The 22,618-nt window shown below is 39.0% G+C and overlaps 1 protein-coding gene across 1 annotated transcript in view; it reads left to right on the forward strand.

Annotated features, from left to right (window-relative positions):
• The first annotated feature begins 158 nt into the window (after positions 1 to 158).
• dnajc5ab (DnaJ (Hsp40) homolog, subfamily C, member 5ab) overlaps positions 159 to 22,618 on the forward strand; it is a 30,668-nt gene continuing 8,208 nt past the window's right edge. The window contains exon 1 of the mRNA XM_042409253.1: positions 159 to 240. The gene's annotated coding sequence lies outside the window, so the exon portion shown is untranslated. The remainder of the gene's footprint in view (positions 241 to 22,618) is intronic.

A 22,618-nucleotide genomic window follows, 5' to 3' on the forward strand; every position in this document is an offset into this window, starting at 1 on the left:
CCGCTGTCACGCCAGGCGCGCGCAGTGGCAGAGTAGGCGGGTTTGCGCGCTCCCTCTCCGCCAGGATTGACGACTGGTTTCTTTCTCAGAGTGGCAGTTAGCTCGGTGCTCCCACTACCTGCTGTTTGAATGGTTTAGCGGCGCAAAGCAAAGCTCAACTGGGATGCGAGTATTATAAAAATCGAGTTACGCTTCACTTGAAAAAAGAGACAGAAGCCGCACTGCCCGGTGCTGAGAAAGGTAAGAGATGCACCGAGTTAGCCGGCGGGCTAACATTAGTCAGCTTTGCTGTCCTTGGATTAGTTAGCGAGCTAAGTGCTAGCTGTTTAGTGAAACCAGCATATCGTTCGGCGCAGGCTCGGCTATGGACGGGGCTAACCAACATGGATGCTGTGTGTGTTCCTTTGATGCGGTGTCTGGAGATTATCCGCTTTAACTACGGTTTGATTCCCGAGCCGACCGGTATTTTCTAGTTCGGTTGCCAGTCACGAACCGAGAGCCTTACACAGCGTGAGAGCAGGCAGACGTTGGATTCAGAGCCCGGGGCGTCATATCGATTATTGTGGGTTTTAAACCTGGTCAAGTCTTGAGTAAAAACAGTGAGAAGACACCAGGGGATAAATCCGGATTTGCAGTCTGTAGCTAAGTGAGGGGTCAATGTGGGATTTTTTTTATGTTTGAACTAACGTCTTTCTTTATAAATGTTTAACAGGCAGGTGCAACTTAAAACATTCCACTTCCCAACTTCCAAACATGACTTACAAGTTAGTAGCTCGGCTGTGTCATTTGACTGCTCTTAACGGGTCAGTTTCCTATTATTGGTTTGACTATGAGCGAATCTGAAACACGTCAACTGAGCAGAGCTGCTGTCTTTTTCTGTCCTCATGTGATGTCTATGCGGAGTGGCAGGTGGTATTACAAACTGGCTGACCGTGTGGATGTGTGTGAGTGCATGCATGTTTGTAGCAGATGTTAGAAAAAACAAATGTGATTAGGAGAACTTTATTATACAGTTATACAGTTTTGGCTCTAGGCAGGTCCTCTGGGTCTTTCATCAACTGCAACTGTAATCTTTTTAATCAAATTGAAGCCAGCAGTTCAGTCCTCTGTTGTAAGTAATAGTGTTATGGATATCTGAGCTGGCAATGCATCACTTCTTTCATCTTTTCCCTCCCATTAGTGATTCTTAGTTGCCAACTGTTAAATAAATCTCCAACTATATTGATAATCAATTAATTATTAGTCCAAATTCTCTGACTCCAGCTTCTCAGATGTGATTATTTTCTGGTTTCTTTAGTTCTCTATGACTGTAAACTGATTATCTTTGGGTTGTGGACTGTTGGTCGGGACAAAAGAAGACATTTGAGACATTTTATCAACCAAACAAGTGATCGATCAAGAAATGAATCAACAGATTAGTCAATAATGAAAATAATCGTTAGTTGCGGCCCTAATTCTGAGCATAGACCATCAAAGTCTTGTTCCATGACAAGCTCCTGCCAGATCCCCCTTGAATACAAGATAATACATGTAAATAATTGAAATATAATGCATTTTTTACCTTATTGTTGTTATTATTTATTAGAACAAGCAAATGCAGGAAGTCAAAGTATTACGGTATTAGTCCAATGTTAACTTTTAGTATTCGACTGACTGTAGATTTGGCTTTTTGTGATCATTTTTCCTGGAGTTGTGTCACTTAACATAATTGTAAAACTAGCAGGGCAATAAAAGTAGAATGGGGGGAAAAACAGTGGTCAGTTTAAGAGCTGATACAGTTCAGTCACTTGGCAATTACAAATAATCAATTTGTCTGTTTTAGAAACCATGACCAGCGCTTTGAGGAAGCTCTTAGTAATAAAATTCTTCAGAAGGTTCATTAAAATGTATGCATAAGCCTAATGAATACAGTTACATAATTCATTTGCACACATTCATGAAATAGTTTCTAGTGCTGAAAACGACATGTATGACTAATCAATGAATGCTCTGATCAGCACATGGCATCAGCTGCAGAGCTTACTGAAGTACATGTATGTAAAATAAGCTGTTTTCACTTACATTTGTGTTAATACTCTCTCAAAAGTGCTGAATATTGTATCACTATAAACAAATATAATTATAGTGGTGCAGCTATAGTCAAATGACCATGTTGACAGTTTCATAATGGCTCTTCTTGTCCAGATACTGTTAGTGAAAGGTATAATCAGGAACAGAGCATCTCCAACCATCAGGGCAGACCGGAAAGTATTTTCACAGCCGCTGTAGTTCGGCCTCAGGCTGCACTGAATTCACAGGCGTGACTAGTTAGCATCTATTCTTGTATTCTGTTTTAATTCATAAAGTGCTTAAATGATTCATAAATTGCATCAACTTCAAGAAGTGTCCTTCCCCGGCAAGTTATCCCTTTTTAAAATTTCACAACAGAATCAGTTTTGTTCTCCAAGTACAGTAAATGTCCAGGAAACATTTTTACCAAATCATATCTGTGTGAGTCAGCCGGTCTGCGTAAGGGGGTTGAGGGGAAAGGCATGATGTCATCAGTATGAGCTCTCCTACGTGTGGTCATCAGTGACTCATTTAAGAGCCAGTCACATCAAATCAGGTTATACCTAGATAACAGAGCAGTAGGAGGTCAGAGAGGGAGATTATCACTGCTGCCACACTGCGGATACGCTGGGAACCTAATGTGGTTCACCTCACTGGTAAGAAATTTGTTTATAGAGCCATATAAATCTAGATTACTGTTATTTTTTAGCGGCTATAGATAATGTGGGAAAAATATCAGATCTTGTTTTTTTTACCTGATTTATTGTGCCTATTCTTGTCTTTGCTTTGATAAGCTGCAGTGCTACGTGACAGTTTCCTGTCAGAGTGTCTCTACCACACGACCCTTGAAAACCTAAAATTATCCCCCAGCTGGGATTCCTACTTTGGCTCACTGGTATTTGGTGCTGATATTTGGTCAGTGTGTTCATATTTAGTCCGTGACACTGAAGTCAGAAGGGTTGTAGACAACTGCAAGAACTGAGCTTCACAGAACCACTCGATTTATGATTGATTGATTCTCACTTTTTATCCCAATTAATAAGAATGATCAGCCTAGATTACATGTTTATTGTACAGTGATACAAGCTACAATGATTATTAATCCATTAGTTAATCAACAGAAAATCAATCACCAACTACTATGATAATAGTTTTGAGTCATTTCAAAGAAAAAAAAAAGCCCAAATTCTTGATTCCAGCTCCTTAAATGGGATTTTTTCTGGTTTCTTTAGTCTTCTATGATAATAAACTGAAGAAGACGTTTGAAGACACAATTTTAGGCTGTAGGAAACAGTGATCGACATTTTTCACCATTTTCTGACCTTTTACGCCTAATAATCCTTAGTCGCAGCCTGAGTGATATGCATTCATTCATATACTATTATCTTGTTATTTACTCTGACTCAGACGACCTTTTTTAGTACCTTTTTTTTTTTGGTAATTTTGGGGCCTTTGAAGCCAATATACCAGACAGTAGAGAGATGACAGGAAACGAGGGGGAGCGTTACAACAAAGGTCCCCAGCCAGACTTAAACCAGGAATGTTGCAGTTCACGGTCGGTGTCTTAACCCCTAAACTCAGGGGGACACCTGTTTTTAAAGCTGCATTCGATGGGAGAGTTTCTCTCAGAACAGAGGAGCGAACGCTGCTGTTGCAAAGCTCTCTGCTGGGTCAACATTTTCAACGGACAATGATGTCACAGCAGGTGTGGCCGGAATTGCAAATTTACAAGTCACACAGAGGAGTACAGTCACACTTTTATTGCCTTTTGGTGAAAAAATCCACCAACCAAGCATCTTTTTTACCAGCCAAAATAATAAATTGCCTTTTTGTGCCATATACACGTTAGTTTCAGTACATTTCATTGAGATAATAAGGTAAAATTTCCATAAAATAACCCCAATAAACATACATTATTAAAGCATGTTAGTACAGGCCAATATTTTATGTTTATGGACAGCATTTATATAGCACCTTTCTAGTCTTCAGACCACTCAAAGCACTTTATAATACATGTCAACATTCACTCATTCATATACACATTCATACGCTGATGGTAGAGGCAGCCATGCAAGGTGCTGACCTGCTCATCAGGATCTAATCTTATGCACATTCACACTGGTTTTTCATGTTTAAAAAAAAAGATTTCATAATGCCAAAATGAGCAACATCTGCTGATCCAGACTTTCACTCTGCCATTCTGTACAGTTACATAAAACTCAATGTGCAAGACAGTTTTTCAAGGATTAAACACCTTAAACTGCATGCAGAGACAGAAGAAAGGCCTTCCTTAGTTCATGTCTGTTAAACTGCCCGTGGACTGTAGTGTTACTACAGGTGTGTCACCCTCCTAATCAGAAAATCTTCATATATCCTGAGGGGAAAAACACACTTTCCTTGTCGACTGAGATGGTGGCCGCCGATAGCCGAATGTCATGAGACTCTTCATGAGCGCGACCTCTAGACAGGTCGGCGTAACGGTCCTGTGATTGCAAGTCACATGGGGCTGTCAAATATTCACTTTCACTTTCCCTTCTCCTTCAACTCCACACTCTGTCTCCTTCTCTCTCTCTCTCTCTGTCTTTTAGCCTGAACCTATCCCTTCTTTATTTCTGTCAAACTCTGACCCGACGGTCTCTCCTCTGTCTACATCTGTCGTCGTTCCATCTTCATCCCACTGACTCCCTCACCCTTCTCTGGAAATCTTTTGCCTCTTGAGCTTTGTCAGTGATTCACCCTATTCTGGTTAATCATAGATGGGTTTTTTTTTATGACGTCCAAAAGTTCCCAAGTGAATTTAGTCGGTAATGAATGGTGTGACGAGAGAAGCTTTGATGTGAGAGATCCGCAGCCAACTTGTTCATTATGTTTAGCCACAGTTTGTCTAGGGAGCCTGTTTTATCAAGATTAAGTTACAAAACACATTTTCTTTTAGTCGCGCTGTTTTCACAGTTAAGCTTGAACTGCCTGATACAACCACAGATTTCTGTTGTTGAGCACCAGCAAGATCTACCAAGCAGCAGGTCATGTAATGCCTTGCCCAACAGCACCTCAGCTGTTGCTATGGAGAGATGGGAACCCTGTTGAACATGTGTGTGTACATCCCATACTATGTTTAAGTTAGGTCCAGGACAATAAATGAAATTAGTATTTTTATTATTGACTAAAAAAGGAAATATTTCAACTCTACCATATCTTCATCAGGCCAACATGATAAATAGCAACACCAAGATCACGCCAACATCATCACAAACACAATTTCTGGCAACAATCGACACTTGATCAAGATCAGCTCATTATCAATGCCTGAAGAGAGTCACAAATAACAGTCACAACAATATATATCCAAAGAAAGTGACAGTAATTAATGAATGTTTGTCAGTCAATAATTAAAAAAACTCTACCTTTTTCTAACTTTATTGAAATGGCCACAAATTTCAAACAATATGCAGCTTGATTGTTTTCTTTATTGTAGTAGTGTAAATGTAATTTGAACTATAGCTAAAACAGTCAATTATTTGATTTGTTGATAGACAGAAAAGTAATCGGGCAACTATTTTTGTCATCGATTAATTGTGGAAAGATATTTTTCAAGCAAAAACGCTAAACATTCCCTTTGCTCCAGCTGCTGAACTGTGTGAATTTGCTGCTTTTTCTTTGTCTTATGTAACAGTAAACTGAACCTCTTTGGGGTTTGGACTGGTAGTCGTACAAAACAATTGTGATGTTCACTATTTCCTGACATTTTATTGACTAAATGATTAACGTTGACGTCGATGGACCTGTACAGTACTGCTCAAATGAATTACTGATCAATCCGTCAGGTGACAGATGTGTTTCCTTTTTATCATTTAATGAACATCTGCTGATTCACAAATTGAGTTTTACAGTCAGCTGTAGTGACTCTGTACAGTACGTCCACACACAGTTTGCTCACTGTACCTTAAAGTCATTACTGTAATGTTTCCTCCTGCACTGCTAGCATGTGTGTGTGTGTGTCCATTGAGAAGAGCTGATGCAAGAATGCTGACAGGCAGCTGATTGGACATTAGCTAATGAATTGGATTGGCCTTTTTTTTTGCATTGGAGCATCCTCAATGTGCCAAGATGTAAAGACTGAAGGGAAAGCAGGCTGTGGAGAGTTAACTGTTTCTCTGTCAGCTTCTTTTTTTATGTGCTCAGTTGGTATTGTTTCTTTCTGGTAATTGTTTGGTCTGTAAACAGGCAAACAGAAGGACATGATGCTAGAGTCTAGAAGTCACCAGTGAACGAATACTAAAAACGCTCCAGTGCATAGTTTCCTGCCCCGCATGCATGTGTGTGACAGCTGTGTTTACTGTGCCAATGAGGTCACATTACCATCTATTGATTGTCAGGGCAGAATGATTAATGTTGTGTGTGTGTGTGTGTGAGTGTGTGTGTGTGTGTGTGTGTGTGTGTGTGTGTGTGTGTGTGTGTGTGTGTGTGTGTGTAAGTAAGCTGATCTCAATGACTGGGGAACAGCACTCTCTCATAATCAAGAATCATAGACTGACTTTTGCGCTTGTATCTATCTGTTTGTCTCTTATAGTGTTGAAAGTATTGATTTGGGCAGATTTTAATATCTCACTTAAATGCATTTTCATTCTCAATTAATCAGCATATTATTGTCTCGAATCAATTAATCGGTTGGTCTATAAAATGTCAGAAAATAATGTAACTGTAGTCCAAGATGAAGGCGTCAAATGTCTTTTTTTTTTTTTTTTTTTTTTGTCCAACCAACAGTCCAAACTCCAAAGATACTCAGTTAACAATCTGACACTGACACCAGAGAATGATTTGCAATCGCCTAGAAAAAAACATTTTAAATGATTAACAGATTATCAAAATAGTTGCGCTTTTGATGTGCTGTGTTTCCACTGTTTCAGCTCTCATGAATTTTGGCAGTTTTTATTATTTCTATAAACATCTCACAGCTAACAGGACCAGTTTTTTCTTCTCTCATGCCTGTTTTTACTTTGAGTATTGTTTGTTTTTTTCTTCTTTTTATATCAGGAAATTGTTCAGACTTAAAAAAAAGCAAAAATAATGACAGATGCACACCCAATATGTCTGGCCAACAGCCACAAAATCTTAAAAGTGAAGTTTTTGCTTTAACTTATCATGAAGTAAATGTTGATTGCACAGTATAATTGCTATAGAATCTACTTGAATGTACAGTGATTTGAAACAATAAAAGCAAGTAAAACATCACATTTTAGAGGCTGAAACAAAGCAAATGTTTCAGTTAATCATCACATTCAATCATCACTAATTATTTTCTCTTAATTCACTCATTACTTCCTCACATGCACATCTGCGCTCTCTGTCTTTTTCTTTCCGTCTCCCGGCTGTCTAAATATCATAAAAGTGATTATTAAGCAGCTGACACAAGGCCTGTGAGTACATAAACCGCTTGACCCGGCGTTCCTCAAAACATTTTTACTCCCTTATGAGAATCATATCGATAAGAGCCGACACGAGTTGTAGTCACATTCCTGGAAGACCACTTAAAGATTAATATCTGAGCTGTGAGAGAGGCGCTGAGGAGTGTGTGTGTGTGTGTGTTACCTCCAGTGTGACATACCACACACAGCATGTCTATTTTCCATTTACTGAGGGCCTTATGGGCTTTAAGATGAATGTTTATAATGCATTTTTTAATGAAATGAGTGCACTAAATTGTAAAAAGGTTCATGTAATGCAGTAATTCAATAATTAACAGACTCCCATGTAATACTAATGTCACTAATGTGGGGCTTCAGAGAGGAGGACATCGGGAGGAAAAGGAAGCAAAAGCAACACTCAGAAAGAACGGTGTTGAGAGAAAAAAACAAGGGGATTTGAAAGCAACATGGAGGAGTATAAATGTAGAGAGCAGGATGAGAGAGGAGATGGTGTGAGACGCTAATGACAAACTGATGACAAAGGTGTTGAGGAGAGAAAAGTGTGATGAAGGCAAGAGTGTGTAATATTGATGTGAGTTGATGTAGAGGAGAGGGGGGGGGGGGGGGAGGAGGAGAAGGAGTGGCACAGTGGGAGAAATGTGTGGAGCGAAAGAATGATGGAGGATGTCATGTAAGATTTCATGTGAATTAAGTTCTTGTCCATCAGCTGGAGAAGCAAAATGGCGATAAACATACCAAAATTGTGACATCACATCATTGGATGCCATGATATGAGGAAGTCGAACTGCGTCTGACTGCGTCTGCGTCTGATAAGCTTTCATTCCCAGCATGTCAGGAAGCATCTGACCTTGTGTTTACTTTGTTGTGTTAATTCCATTTCTTAGTCAGAATCCTGCTGCTGTTATTTGTCACATGATTTCCTTATTGTGTCATTTAATTCTCCTTTTTTTTAATATAAATTATGAAATCTGGTACATCCTCACACTCATTTAAACACAGAGGATGTGAATAAGGCTACAGTTAACAATTCTTTTCATTTTTTATTGATCTGGTGATGTTTTCTTGTTAAATTGGTCAATCGTTTTGTCTAAAAAATGAGGAAAAATAGTGAAAAATGCACATTATAATTTCACACATCCCATTCAGTCATAAATGACAAAGAAAGGCATCCCTAAAAAACTAGATCAGATTAATTTTTCTGTGGATTAACTCATTGATTTATCATTTCACCTCGAGTTTGCTTCATATTGTTAATCCTGCTGTCACATCTATAGCTAATTAAAGATGATTTGGGAACACTTTAGCAGTGTGCAGGAACTCTTTTATTTTGTTAATTCTCCTGTTAAGCCATAAAACTAAACTCTACCTACAAGTTACTGTGGAAAAACTGATTTGTCCATTTGTGAAACTTGATTATATCCTCATTTTAACAAATTTAAAGAACAACAAATGATGACGGCGGTAGAAAGGACGGAAACAGAGAGAAGAATAAAAAGAAAGTCAAAGCTCAACAGATATTTTTTGTCCAGTGGCCTCACATCATGAATTTATCAGCCACTTTTGTACTCAAACCAAGTTAAGATGCAGAGTGAACGGTGACCCGTAGATGATGATTATTGAATATCTGTCCACTTCTAAGCTGCATCAACCTGCTGCTGGTAGTTTGCCATCAGCCTAAAGAGCCTTGACTTTACTGTCAGTGTCTTTTCTTTAATAAGACACATTTCTAGAATAAAAGAGCCGATTGGTCACCTGCCAAAGTAGGGCTGCTAGACGAAACAGTCACAGCTTGAACGTCCTAACATGTGGCTGATGATGATGCGCGTTTCCATCCACTACTGTAATGCGATTGTTAGGATAAGCAGTGAGTGGCTCCAATTCTCCAGTCAGGTGCCATTATACCACTACAGAAGAAGATGACATAATTAAAAGCACTCCAGTCAAACCTTAAACAAAGGAAAACGTGTCGCTGTTTCCCATCTAATATGGTGTTTATGTTTGTTTCTTATATTAATTAAAGGAACACTGCACATGCCTGATGTTTTCGTCTGCCGCCATTTTGTGTCTCACCAGACACTTTTGGCACACACACTCCTTTAATTTGTCATCAGTAAATGTGTTTCCATCCACCTGTTTTAAAGCGCATTTTCAATTTGCAGAGCATAAAAAAAACCTGGAGGAAGATTGAGTGACATTTAAGTCATGTGATTTCTGTATATCATCATTTATTCGCTGAATCTGTTTCCATTTCCCCAAAGCGTAAAACTTTTTTGCAGTATCTCGAGATTTTTTCCAGATTTTCAGCGTTTCCACTCAAGTTTTTTTTAAGCACAAATTGAAAATGCGCCTTAAAACAGGTGGATGGAAACACATCTACTGATGACAAACTGAAGGAGTGTGTGTGTGTGTGTGCCTGCAGTGTTTGGGGAGCTGTGTTGTGTTTTGTGCTGCAGACAGATGTTCATTACATTAAAAGCAGGACACAGCTGAGCAGGGCATGTGCGTACATGTTTTCTCCACAGCTCAGATATGAAAGCAGACTGCTTGTGTTTATGTTTGACAGTCTAAGTAATGATGAGGGTCTGCAGATAACGATCCAAGATCCAACAAAAAGGCAGAAGAAGTACTTCTAGCACAGAAGTACTGCGTCTAGTTGTGATTGCGTACTGTGACGTGCAGCGGTTCAGGCTAAAGCTTGTGTCACCCAGTACTAATGTTATATATGTAAATTAGAAAGTATTGAAATGTTTGTGTGTGCAGGCGTCAGCAGAAGAGTTTGAGAAGTATAATATGCTCCCTGCATAATTTACATTCCATTTACACTTTCTGTATTTCATTTTGGCTCAGGTGTGTGTGTGTGTGTGTGTGTGTGTAGCAGCTGGTAGCTGGTGTAATCAATAATTCTGGCTAATGAATCGTGTCTTCCCCACTGGGCAGCAGTGGAGGAAAGAGAACAGTTTAGAATAAATGAGAGCAGACTCTTGTTTTTTTAAAGAGGCTGCTGTGTCATTATGTCACAAAACTCACTGTATACAGGCTTGTAAGCTTAAAGAAATACAATTAATGTTCACAGTCTGGTTAAAAGCATTGATACAGCTGCAAAAACAATGCATCATTTTCATTAAAGTGACTGAGCAGCAAATATTAGGCTAAAATCTTATGATAAGATAAGAGTAATTTATAAAGTTAAGAGGAAAAAACTGATTATTCAGCAGTGCAAGGTTTGGTTTATTAAAATGCTCTGAGATTTGATCAGGGATCTTTGATGTTTCTGTATCTGTGGTCGAGTAAAAACTCCAACCATCTTCGGTTCGATACCACCAACAAACTGTATCACCTCCCCTGCTACTGCTGGATGATATCTGAGTACAGTGTTTAAAAGAACTATTGGTGATACACCTTAAGCTCCTGGTTTTGTTTTTTTAGGATTTAATTCTTCCTGTTCATAATGAGCTCTGCATGGGGTGGAGCCGTCTACTTTGTCCACAGTGACAAAGGGTTGGGTTTGGTATCTTTTGGAGTGTTGATTAGACAAGACAAATGGACAACCAGCATACAGGAAAGCCGCTCTTATAGTGGACAAAAGCAGGAAAAGCTCCATGTGTCATCTCTTTGTTAAAACTTTCATAACGGCCGCATGTCACCACTGTATAGCATCTGTTGCTGTTTTATTCCTCTCGCTTCCTTGTCAATGGTCGAGTATTTGGTTGCCTGGTGGGTGTTTTGAACGAGGCTCCAGGGTACCACAGACCAACAAGCCAATCCTCAACAGGAAGCCTCACACAGTCAGCAGCCACAAACCACAATGTTTAAAATGTAAATTTAATCCGATTCAGCTGTTAGATTCCGAAAACACTCACCACAGTTTCAAACAGCAATGGAGTTATGTAGCAGTCCCTTAAAACAACTACACATATATTCTGACTAAGTTGAAGACAGGTTATATTGAGCAGTGTCACTGAGTGGAACTGGAAGCTGCTGGGAAAGAGCTCTGGTGTTCAGTGAACCTTCCCTGAATAAACAGGTTTAATACCAGACACACACACTTATCCCATCAGGAATGGGATTTGGCTTGTTTACCTGAGTTTATACTGCACATACTATAAGACTATACTGTAGTATGAGTGATCATTATGTTCATCTTATCCTTTTTTAATCAAGTAAAAAGTCTCATTGAGATCATGTTGATACAGTATTTGTTTAGGTCAATCATAACACAGCCTAGCAGGTTTTTAATAACTGTAGTTATGATTCTTCTGTTCCTATTTGTGTAAAGCATAGGTTGCAGTCTACAGTCCTTTAGTTGTTGATGTGTATGTGTGTGGAGTGAAAGCTTCTTCTAATGCAAACTGACAACAGGAACCGCGGCCTATTTTTCTCAGTTTCTCTTCCAAACACATAGAGACACAACACAAGTGAGCACACACATCAAATGCATGAATAGCTACTTAGCTTCACAGTTAGGAAGCACACAAAGGCACATAAACATCAGCAGAAAATAACCTTTAGTTTCTCCAGCCGTGTGGCAGCAGTGTTGCCAACTATTTCTACTGGGAAGTAGCTGAAGCCTGCAGGAAAAGTCGCTAGATGATGTCACGTGCTAATTTGCGTATGTGACGTCATGAATTTAAAGAAAATCCATCTGAAAAGTTGCTAAATCTAGTGACAAAGTTGGCAACACTGTGCGGCAGCAGAAATGGACTTATGACAGGAGAACTGCTGATTTGAATCCCAATAAAGGGAAGTAAACCAGTCACACACCCATCTTACTTTTCATGTCTTAAGCAAGGCCAAAAACTCCCAACTCCCTCTGGGGAACTTCCAGTTGTGGATGTTAAATTGTTGTTTATGCTGTTGGTTCACATTAAGCATGTGTAGGACATGTTTGTTTGTTTGCATTTCATGTCTTTAAAGTTTTGCTCAGTCACTTCCTGTGGTTAAAAAAAAATATATTGTGTTATCTTAAAATCTCCAACAGAGAACTTTGAACAGTTGACTTGTGAATATGCTCATGTTGTTTCCCATGTAAGAACAACACAGATTAAACATTTTAATCATAACCATATTAAAACAGTGCATTTCTAAAAGGATGTTTGGCTCCAGCCTCTGTTGTTGCAGTGCGTTCCGGCTCATTGGCTGAGCCTCTGAATATCTTCAGCTATGTTCACTATTTGTGATTTATGTACATGTATGGCTGCTAAGGCAGGAATTATAAACACACACGCTCCTTATATTTCACTGCGTTTAGGGTTATTAATCAAGCAGGCGTCGAGTCACAGCGAGTATAGAGACGGCATCGTGTTTGGCAGCCGTTCAGATTTTCACTCATGTTGTTTGATTATGTTTTGCTCGTTATGGAGACGATGTTAACATCTTGACGGAGCACAGCTCCTCGTGAATGTGAAAACAGCTTCTAGTGTCGAACTCTGCACAGTGAAGCTCAAACATCCAAGTGAAGCAAAACATTTCGTTGAGTGTAGGTCGACTTTAAGATATCTGGTTGTTTTAGTTCATTGTCTGTAAAGGTTACAAGTCAAAAAGAAAGACTGTTCAGAAATAGTGATGATTGAGTGTGTTGAACATTGATTTGTCAGATATTTAATTTGCTGATATTCACATCTGGTTATTCTATCTCTTGTTACACATAGTGATATCACTTTTACGGCTGCGATTTTTATATGTGCTGTATATTTTATTCCTTTTATGTTCTTGAATATTGATTGTTGTTGCTGTTCATTGTCATCAGTGTGTTCCTTTGACCTGCGCGTTAATGCCTGGTAGCAAACCAGATATCCTCCAGGTTGATAATAAAGTTTAGGGCTGCAACTGACGATTATTTTCAATTCCCAATTTACCAACAGTCCAAAACCCAACCACATTTGAGAAACTGAAACCAACACATTTGGCATTTCTGCTTTAAAAATGACTAAAACGATTCATCAGTTATCAAAATAGTCGCCCATTTGTTTTCTGTCTATTGACTAATTGCTGCAGCTTGTACCTCAATATAAAATAACATCTATTGTAGTAGAGGGTTTATTTGTATGCATCACTCAGTGTGTACACAGTATGAACCTACATGGAATAAAATACAGAATTTATCCAGTTCAGATCATAGAAAGGTAACTGTGGCTGTAAAATGAATATGAACACAGTGAAAATGCCTGAATGGATAAAACTGTGTGAAATAATAAAAAATAAATGTGAGACTCAGGTGTGGAAGCATGTACTCTACACACATTTACTCACTCACACTCAAAGAAACAGACCATATGCTGTCACCTTGTGTTAATTCTTTCCAGTCTGTTTCTTCCTGTGAATGGCCAATTTGACCTTAAGCTCATTCAACAAGACAAAATCTCATTGGTTGCTCGGATCAGGTAGGCAGAGTGATTGGTTTAGGCTCACTGTGGTGGCTGGACATGACTATTACACACACACACACACACACACACAGAGGAATATTTTCCCAGTGTGTTGATAATCCCTGGAGTACGGATGAATCGTGCTTATTGGTTAATCCCAGCCAAGTGGGAGGTGCGTCTGTGTTGTGACTGGTTAATCCGAGGAACAGTAGTGGGCGGGGTTTAGGGAGGCGTTAAATCGATGTGTTGTCAGGCGTGTCGAGGTGTTGTAGGGTTGCCATGGCAATAGCGGCCATCTGGTGCCATATAGAGATTTTAGAGAGACTAATGGCTGACACACAAATGATTCAGATGTTTTTTGTCTTATTTTATATCAAAGTCATTTTTTTGTCATCTTTACAAACAATAGGACACGTTTACGTGCAGTTTTCCATGTATGGTGTTTGTTTTGGCGTGTATCTCTTTATGCTCACTGCACATTGTCCCTTTTTCCCATCCAATGTGTATTTAAGATTATCTCTGTATGTACAGGTTACAGGCCAGTGACAATCTCCTCCCACTGACTGCCTCGATACAGACAGATTTAGAAAAACGTCTTTGTAAGTGAATGATGTAGGTGAATGATATGACCAATACATCTATATGGCTGATATTATTGGCTGTTTTTTAGCTAGATATGTCAGGCAATGTGTGCCAAGAAATTGCTGTACAGAAATACACAACAGCCTTGCAATTTAGAGCTGAAACGAGGGCCGCAACTAAAGATTATTTTCATTATTAATTAATCTGGCCATTATTTTCTCGATTAAGCAACTATTTGTGAAAAATGTCTATCTCCAGTTCCCAGAGCTCAAGGTGAGGTCTTCAAATGTCTTGTTTTGTCCAACCAGAAGTCCAAAATCCAAAGATATTCAGTTTACAACGATATAAAACAGAGAAAAACAGCAAATCCTCATATTTAAGGAGCTGGAACCAGCAAATTATTGACATTTCCGCTTGAAAAGTAAATCAAACGTGTATTCACTTATAGACTTTTGTCTATTGATCAATTAATTGAATTTTCAGGTAGAGATGAAATGATTAATGGAATAGCCCATCAACTGAAAATTAATCAGCAGCTATTTTAATTACAGAGGAATCATTTGACGTCTTAAATGTGAGAACTTGCTTTTCATAGTAAAGTAAAGCAGCCCTAGTTTCAGCTTTAAATTGCGAGGCTGTCGGACTGTTAATCAGGCAAAAACTAAAGCAAATTAAATATCTTCAGTCACCTTGGAAATTGTGATGGGTTTTGTCACTATTTCCTTATGATTTACAGACCAAATGATGAATTGAATAATCAAGAAAACAATTGATCCAGAATTGCATTTGTTCACTAGACTAGAGAGAACTGACAAGTATATTTTTTAGAGTAAAATGGTCTGCTCGGCACATATCTTGGCCACAAATCGACTAGATTTAAGGGATCTTTCATGTCAGATTTTTTAGTCTCTAAAACTATCACTATCATCCTCTAAATTCCTTTATTTTTCAGGCTCCAATTTGTGATGTCACCTAAACATTTCTTAAGGGACCAAGAATTTGGATGTATTGCCTTCCACTCAACTGGAGTCAGAATATCTAAATTTGGGCAATTGGGTAAAACTTGGGTGTAAATAAAGAGTCTCTGCAGCGGGTGTCTTCGTTTTCAGCCAAAGATTGTTTGTGAATGAACAGACACATCACTCTGTAACACCACTGTATGACTGTCAGTGGACTGTGTGTGTTTTTGTAGTTTCAGACTCAGTTTTTGTAGTTGAGACTCATCTCTAGATGAAATGATCAACTCACAGCAATTTACAAATCCCCCAGGTAAATGTTGGTTTATATCGTATCATATACAACTTTAAACTGAAACATGAATTAGGCTGCCACTAAAAACTTCCATGTTTCTGCCTTCTTAGACAACAAAAGGTGATTAGACATCTTTGAGTTGTGTTATTTTAGCCTTTAGTTACTTGCAAATGTTGAAAGGTAAACCTAATAAGATTCAATTAGAGATTCAAAGGGATTTGTTACTGAATTTTAATGAAATAAAATGTAATTGAACCTGATCTCTAATGATGGGAACCATGTCCTCATTAGAATAATCAGCCTCTGAATCGTTGTGTGATAAGGCCTCATCAGGAAGGTGCAGGTCTAGTATGAAGACAGCGTGCAGCTTATTTTCTTGCTGTTAATTTAAGTCCAGCAGTCTGGACCAGTTCAGCCGTGAAGCTGAATTGGCTTACTGTGGTCTCTAAGCCTGCTAACCCCCATACACCTGCTGTCTGACATGGTTACATTGACCAGGGTGAGGGCTCAGTTACTGCTCAGTGATCAAAGGTCAGGAAGTGGATTTTGCTCACTTCCTGACTGAATTTGATTGTTGTTTTTGTTGTTGATGGGTGTGTTAGTGCATTATGGGTCTGGCTGAATGAGCTTATCATGATGTCTGCTGTACATTAGCCCTGCAGCCCCACAGCTGGCGGATTTAGTGTTTTTCATTGTATCTCTGATGCAGTACCCTCTCTATTTCTACTAGACTCCTTTGCATTCTGAGGCTTTTACCAGATGATTTTAGCATGAATGCTTATATTAAATAACATAAACTTTAACTCCTAAACATAGACTGTAAAAAACAAAGGAACCCAGTCACCTTGATGTCACCCATTGGTTTGTGGAGTCCCATTTTGAAGCCTTGAGTTCGACATTTTGACCTTCACCATCTTGGATTTGACTGTTGCCATCTTGGATTTTTGGAGCCAGACGTGGATCTGACTGAGAACCCGAGGACACAATGCACAGCCACTTATACCAGCAACAAGCTACAGTCTGCTACGCCGTGCTAACATGCTGCTAACAAAATTAGCTTCCATAATTCGAGGTGAACATTGTAGCTGAGTGTTACTATGTAAATCTAAGTAGCTAATTGCATACATGTTCACATTTGGCAAATATTACATATAAGAGGAGTAACCTTGTAACGTTATTTTAGTGTAAATTAACGTTAAACTGTGTAACCGCTGGGTTATTACAGTTTTGCTAACTGTTGGTGTCTCAACATGCTGTTTGTTCAAGAGCCAGCAGATCAGCAGATGAAAATTAGCTCATTTACCTAAGTTAACGTTACATGGCAGAACACTGTTATTTATTAATGGGGCTGAGAGAGCTACAGACACCATGGGGAACGACCTTGGTGTTGATGGTATCTTCACCCACTGGTTCTGCTGGGGTGGTCTGAGGTGGAATAGCCTTCTCCACTTCTTCGACCAGTCCCTACGAGGAAGAGAAGTACCGGACGTCCTCCTCATCAACTATGATGGGAATGACCTGGGGGATGTCTTTAGTGTCAACCTCGTCACAGCAATGAAGGAGGATCTGCACCACATCCACCTGCAGTATTCAGAGGTGAAGATCATCTTCTCTGGCAGCACCCAGGGATGCAGGTGGAGGGCTGGTGTCAATCTGGGGAAGATTGACAAGGCTCGCAGGTTTGTGAACAGTGTTATGGCTGCATATGTTCATGTTTTGAGTGGCAGCTTTGACCCCCCTGGGCTATTTTTTCACGATGGAGTTCATTTCACCACGAGGGGAAATTATATTTTTTAAACAGTTTTGCCAAGTCCATTAAAGCCCGACTTTTTTTTTTTTAGCCCCAAACATATCCCTCACATCTTTTTTTTAACACTTGGGGCCATAACACTGTTCAGCTGTAACAGCTATGCTCTTCCTTGTTCCCTACACCCTCTCCTATTCCTAGTGTCTTATTCCCTTACCACCCCAGTCTTACCACCACATGGTCTTTGACATGGTCTGCCCCTGTGTCAGACGGAGCTGTAACAAATTGTAAATAATTAAAAACATTAGAGTTCATAGTTCTCAATTGTAGTTAATATCAGTGTGCTGTTCCAAGAGCATCACTTATTTATAGAGAGGTTGTTACTGGGTCAAATTTACATTCACATACTCTGTCAGGTTGCCCTTTTGTCCCTTTCATAGTGACGTAAGTAAACTAAGAAACTGTTAACATGAATAGACTCCAGAACAGCTTCTTCCCCCCCAACTGTGAGCCTGCTACATTTAAACTGTCTCACACACGAGGACTCATTGAACTTTTTGAACCTTACCTCCATTACTTATGGACTACTGGAGCAGCTTTCTCAACTATACGTTACAGCTGACCTACAGACTGTTGCACAATGCTCACTTTAATTGTAAAGGCAGCTTTTATTCCTTCACCCAGGCTTTGGACTTTACTCATTCAGTGTACAGATTGCTGCACCAAGCGCTGTAAACTATATATAAGTATTATTTTTATATTGTGGTTTCTCATGTCTACCATTTGTACTGTAATTTATACTTGTCACTAAAAATATGTTGCACTGGAGAGTCAGCTACCTCTTCATCATGCAGACTTGTCTTGTGGCAGTTAAGTTCACTTTTACCTTGATCCACAGCTGTATTTTTTAATTATTTTTTCAAGTATTTACACTTGATTATAAATTGCTCACTACATTATTTAATTAATCGTTTGTTATATTCTTTTATACATCTTTCAGGTGTTGTTGATGGATAATAAAAAGGTTTAAATTAATGGTGCTTTTAATGTGCAATAAAGCTATTTATGAAGTTTTTGCCCTGCGTTTGTTGATGGTTTTTATGGTGCAACTGGTATGATTTTAACAATAGCAACATATACAGTATTCTAATCATACAAGAACACATTGATGGAGGTTTTGCCAAAATTTGTAATTAATTACAAGGGTATTTCTAAGTTAGCTTAAATCAACATCATGAATAATATAAATTAATGAATTAATAGACATCAAATGTTGCCATCCTTGAACATTGACAATGAAGAATCAAAAGGTAGATATTAGAGTTTGTGCTTTCCTGTTTGTCGTATTTACTTATCAATTTTAATGACACTGAAAACACTAATTCACCAAAGTGTCCCGTTAGATTCATTACTAAAGCTTATGGTAAATTTGGAAAAACCAGGCAAGAGTTTCAATTACAATAACTGTAGTTACGAATAAAACTAACATACATGAGCTCTACTACACTGACATTTGACAAGGACATTCAATATCAATTTATAAGCTTAACTGCTTTGAAAGACTGTATGCCTAATACATACTGCTAAAGTGGTAACAACATCTATTACAGGAGTCACATTTAGCTTCTGGGCGCACTTCTGATCGACAAGTTCCAGCTGTTTCCTATTGAAGAAACTCTTGATGTCAAATTGGGAAATACTTTGGTCTGTGAAGGTGGTGACTGTGCAAGAGTTGGTCCATCACTTAACTCATGCTGTTTTTAAAAACGTTACTACCATCACGTAAAAACGTGGTCTGTCCTTTCATCAGAGGAAGCTGAACTGGAAGTGGTTTTCATCACAGCCCATTTGAGAACTAAGATTGTTGTCCATGTAGTTTCCCTTCTTCACAGCCAGATGGCACCAAATACGCAGCTCCAGTACATGAGGTTTTCCTTCTGTTGGCAGTTTTCACAGTGTGGATACCTTTTCAATTACAGTAAACACTTTACAAACACTTTAGGTAAGATATGGTGGATTATAGACCAGCTTGTCAGGATAGGTGCATGTCTGCTTCAGTGGAGGACTATCATGTATGGACTTATTAGTATTAAGTGAACAAACTCCTACGTGACCAATGCTCTACTACACATTGTGTATTGTACATATCTTAAAACATTCTTCTGTGCTGACAGAACTTCCTCATATTGTACATATACATATATACACATATAGTGTAACAGCATCAACAACAAAGTAACATATTGAAAAGATTTCCTGTTTTGGTTTTCCATGTAGCTCAGGAAAGGGCTGTAGTCACTTCACATTTAGGTGAGAGAATCTCCAGCTTATCTGTGCAGCAATTTAAATTTTATATTTAACTGAAGGGTCAGTCACTACATTGATCATCTTCTAGGTGTTTAATCTTCCAGTCTGCATTGCAGTAAATAAGTCTTACAACCTGTGAATTTGTTTTAGCTCTACATCAAACTCAAGAATTAATGTCTATGATTTGTGTAAATTGTGGTGCATCCCATTGGCTTATTCAGCACCTTCATTTCCTCTCGTCTCGTCCTTCCCTCCCACATGAGATGCGAGCTGAGGAGGCGAGAAGAGGAGATGCTTTTTGTGCCTTTACTACTTTTTAAATTTCTTTGGTCTATTTACAAAAAAGATGAAACAACACCTGGGAACAATGTAAAATAACCTTCGACATATGGAGGTGGTGTTATTTTCACATGCTACAAATTGTGCCCCTTTGACTTCAAGAAATATTGAATTGTTTGGTCGGGGGATAAGTAAATAATCTGGTACGTAGGCCCCATGTATGCAGGCTCTAAGTAAATGGTATGCAGTGAAGATCGTCCTCAATAAACATATTCACCAGCTGAGTGGGAACATCAGATAAGTTGAGCAGTGTCTGGCTTTAGTGTTTAGTGCACGGGCTCTGATTGCAGACAAGAACAGCTCCAGGTGATCCTGACTCAGCTTGTGTGTCAGACGGTATCTGCATGGTACACTTGGCCTCTCCACAAGATCTTTGTAGATGTTTAGTTCACTTCTACCACAAGCAGTGAGGCCCAAGACAGGAGCCCTCTTCTGAGTTGCATGTAGACAGAATTGTTGCCCTTGTTTTTAACCTTGAGCCCACGGAGACATGACTCTGCTTGTTCTAAAATAGCCCTGGCACAAACTTTTGTTGAAGGCTTGATTGATGCTTTAAATCCTTTCCCAAATGGATTGCAGTTATTGAGGACGCCAAAAGGTGCATCAAGAACTGAACTGTAGCCGTGCATCCTCTGAACTGCGGATAATTGAGTTCTTGCTCACAGTACTGTAAGGCATCAGCTGATTAACAGCTGGGCTGCAAGGTGGACCTTCAGTTTCTGTTGTCGCCACTGGATGTTTGCCATTCTCAGCTTGGTGCCAAGCCGCTGACCTTCCTTTTCTTTGAAGTTTGTGGAGTTCTTCAATGTTCTGCCATCTGAGCTGTTTCCCATGTTAAGTGTCCAACACTTCTGTAGAAAGTCACAGAAGCTGTTTCTACAGACACAGCTGTAGAGAATGCATTTCTCGTGAGTTTTAACATGTGACATGGATCCAAGAGCACTGGCGTCTTTTGTGTTTGATTGTCTGGATGGAGAAAATGAGGTCTCATGTTTGTGATGTCAAGTTTGGCACTGAGTTCTTGCATCATGGTGAAGTTTTGCGATGGTCCGTCACCTGTCAATGAGACAACCCTGAACTCCAGTAGCATGAAGGCAACCATTTGCTGTACCATTTGTGAATAGTTTGAGGATGTGACGAAGCAAAATTGAACTTCCCTCTGACAAAATGAATGATGAGAGTAGAAGTGTAGTCAAACTGCTTTGGTTCTTCAGAAAATGTTGCTGACTTCTTCTTTTGTTTGTTGTTGACTGAAAAAATAGTTTCAGGGAATAATAGTTACTGTGATGTACATGAAGAATTTGACAAAGGACATGAGAAACTGCAGTGTGACTGAATACTTTATCGCCATGGTGATAGTCACCACTTCCTTATTTAATGTTGTAGATAAAGAAAGAACATGTCATCATTTCATTTACATGATTCATCCAAATTAAATATGTGGATGAATATTTCTATATTTTTGGGGTTATTTAGGGGTAAAACTATCTAAATATATGTTTATATGACTCATACACACGTGTTAATGTTTTTAAAGGAACTTGCTGATTCATTTTTAGTTTACTAAGCAACTTGGCAGTTGAACCACAACGTTACTCTGCAACTGCTGCATGTCATCCTGCTAATAACAGTCAGAGAAACATACCTTGAACATGACCTAGTCCTGCTTAGAGTTGAGCCAGTATCATGTTTTCATGCTATAAATATTGTGCCCTGAAATATGACGGTATTTTCACAATAATCATAAAACTTTCCTTTATTGGAAATTGCTTAAAGGACGGGGTCACAATAAAAAACAACAGTCAGGTGTCCATATGAACAATGAAAGAGATTTTCCTCGCTGTAATCAATCCTCCTAATATTAGAAAAGCAAGTCATGGCTGCAGTATGTAGAGCGAACCAGACAAGGAGCCTGGTTCTCTGCTGCTGCTCAGACTCCTGCGTCTCTGTTTGACAAAAGGTGTTTTTTTGTGGTTTATCAAAATCAAACTGCTGATAGAGACTGTTAGCGGTATTGTTACCATCACAGCTGTGTTCTTGTAGTTCTGGTTAGCGTCTTGCTTTTCTGCAGCCACTGGTCAGCTGACTTACTGGATACAAATCATAAATATCTTCTGCCTCACACACCTGCCTGGCTGACTGTGTGACATGAAAGGTTGCAGTGATTTAACTCATTTATTCCTGTCTGCCTTTCTCTTCCTCCTCTCACCCGTTTCTACCTCCTCTTCTTCCCATCACGACTTTAAACCCCAAAACACCATGTCAGCAGAATCACATCAGTGTCATCATCTGGCCAAATACATACAGCTTTACATTCACTGTAAAAATTATATATGCTGTATATTTTATTGCTTTTACATCATCAGTTTATTCCTGTGAGCTGTGTGTTAATGCCTGCCTGCAAACCAAATATCCTTCAGGATTACAATGAATGAATCTTAAGTTCTGCAACTATTTTTCTCCTGTGCTTGTTTTGGACAATTTAAATAAAATAAAAATAATATATCTGATTGATTTGGGTGTGTGAACCCCCTGTTTGTGCTTTGGATTTA

This window comes from Thunnus maccoyii, chromosome 4 (genome assembly GCF_910596095.1).
Source record: "Thunnus maccoyii chromosome 4, fThuMac1.1, whole genome shotgun sequence".
Lineage (NCBI taxonomy): Eukaryota > Metazoa > Chordata > Actinopteri > Scombriformes > Scombridae > Thunnus > Thunnus maccoyii.